We start from the raw sequence: 2,500 nt of genomic DNA, 5'->3' as shown, positions 1-2,500 counted from the left end.
GCTCGGACGTGCGCCACCCATCGCCGACCGGGTCTCGTAGCCCGGTCGGCCGCGCGTCTACTGTGTGTTTCGGGACTGCACGCAGGCAGCCCCGGTTCCGTGTGCCGCCACCTCGACACTCGGCTTATAAGCGTTCGAACGATCTCCCGTACCCGTCGGCTAGATTGAAAGCGTCTGGGATACGTTGTTATAACGTCTCTGGTCTTTGAGTGTACGCTCGGAAAGAAGCGAGTTGACGCGTGCGTTGGAGCGTTCAGCCTTCCGTGTTTCACGGAGAGCCGAACTTCTTGGTACCAGCGTCAAGGGCCATTCGGTCTGAGACACCGACCCGCGGTAATGCAGTGACGATAGATGAAACAACGCGAGTCGCGTAGTTTCTTTGGTACGAGGCACGGAACGGTCCGCGAACGCCCGCTCCTGGTCTACGCCGACGTACGTATCGTGCTCGAGCACGTACCGGTACGGCGTAGCAGGCGGACGACGGGAGACCGGCCCGACCGACTCGCTCCTCTTACTAGTAGGAGCCTGGCCGCTAGGACGTCGGCGCCGGTACGGTGGTAGCACGGTCGGCTTACGGGGCGAAACCTCCGCGGGCTATCGAAAAAATTTTGAACTCCGGGAACTTTGTCGAAATTAACCGAGGCTCATTTGACGATGTTCCGACAGGCTCCCGGCCCGGATCGACTCCGGGACGCCGCGCATCGCCTTTCGGTCGACTCGGACCGAAATTTTTACAAGTCCCGTCGGCCCGTATCGACTCCGGGACGCCGCGCATCGCCTTTCGGTCGACTCGGACCGTAATTTTTACAAGTCCCGTCGGCCCGTATCGACTCCGGGACGCCGCGCATCGCCTTTCGGTCGACTCGGACCGTAATTTTTACAAGTCCCGTCGGCCCGTATCGACTCCGGGACGCCGCGCATCGCCTTTCGGTCGACTCGGACCGAAATTTTTACAAGTCCCGTCGGCCCGTATCGACTCCGGGACGCCGCGCATCGCCTTTCGGTCGACTCGGACCGAAATTCTCACAAGTCCCGTCGGCCCGTATCGACTCCGGGACGCCGCGCATCGCCTTTCGGTCGACTCGGACCGAAATTCTTACAAGTCCCGTCGGCCCGTATCGACTCCGGGACGCCGCGCATCGCCTCTCGGTCGACTCGGACCGAAATTTTCACAAGTCCCGTCGGCCCGTATCGACTCCGGGACGCCGCGCATCGCCTTTCGGTCGACTCGGACCGTAATTTTTACAAGTCCCGTCGGCCCGTATCGACTCCGGGACGCCGCGCATCGCCTTTCGGTCGACTCGGACCGTAATTTTTACAAGTCCCGTCGGCCCGTATCGACTCCGGGACGCCGCGCATCGCCTTTCGGTCGACTCGGACCGTAATTTTTACAAGTCCCGTCGGCCCGTATCGACTCCGGGACGCCGCGCATCGCCTTTCGGTCGACTCGGACCGAAATTTTTACAAGTCCCGTCGGCCCGTATCGACTCCGGGACGCCGCGCATCGCCTCTCGGTCGACTCGGACCGAAATTTTCACAAGTCCCGTCGGCCCGTATCGACTCCGGGACGCCGCGCATCGCCTCTCGGTCGACTCGGAACGAAACTTCATCGAGTCCCGTCGGCCCGTATAGACTCCGGGACGCCGCGCATCGCCTTTCGCTCGTCTCGAACCGAAATTTTCACAAGTCCCGTCGGCCCGTATCGACTCCGGGACGCCGCGCATCGCCTCTCGGTCGACTCGGAACGAAATTTTCACAAGTCCCGTCGGCCCGTATCGACTCCGGGACGCCGCGCATCGCCTTTCGCTCGTCTCGAACCGAAATTTTCACAAGTCCCGTCGGCCCGTATAGACTCCGGGACGCCGCGCATCGCCCTTCGCTCGTCTCGAACCGAAATTTTCACAAGTCCCGTCGGCCCGTATCGACTCCGGGACGCCGCGCATCGCCTCTCGGTCGACTCGGAACGAAACTTCATCGAGTCCCGTCGGCCCGTATAGACTCCGGGACGCCGCGCATCGCCTCTCGGTCGACTCGGACCGAAATTTTCACAAGTCCCGTCGGCCCGTATCGACTCCGGGACGCCGCGCATCGCCTCTCGGTCGACTCGGAACGAAACTTCATCGAGTCCCGTCGGCCCGTATAGACTCCGGGACGCCGCGCATCGCCTTTCGCTCGTCTCGAACCGAAATTTTCACAAGTCCCGTCGGCCCGTATCGACTCCGGGACGCCGCGCATCGCCTCTCGGTCGACTCGGAACGAAATTTTCACAAGTCCCGTCGGCCCGTATCGACTCCGGGACGCCGCGCATCGCCTTTCGCTCGTCTCGAACCGAAATTTTCACAAGTCCCGTCGGCCCGTATAGACTCCGGGACGCCGCGCATCGCCCTTCGCTCGTCTCGAACCGAAATTTTCACAAGTCCCGTCGGCCCGTATCGACTCCGGGACGCCGCGCATCGCCTCTCGGTCGACTCGGAACGAAACTTCATCGAGTCCCGTCGGC

Source organism: Neodiprion fabricii, unplaced genomic scaffold, assembly GCF_021155785.1.
Source record: "Neodiprion fabricii isolate iyNeoFabr1 unplaced genomic scaffold, iyNeoFabr1.1 ptg000076l, whole genome shotgun sequence".
In the NCBI taxonomy this organism is placed as follows: Eukaryota; Metazoa; Arthropoda; class Insecta; order Hymenoptera; family Diprionidae; genus Neodiprion; species Neodiprion fabricii.
The sequence above is the reverse complement of the archived record's forward strand: the minus strand, read 5'-3'. Positions refer to the sequence as shown.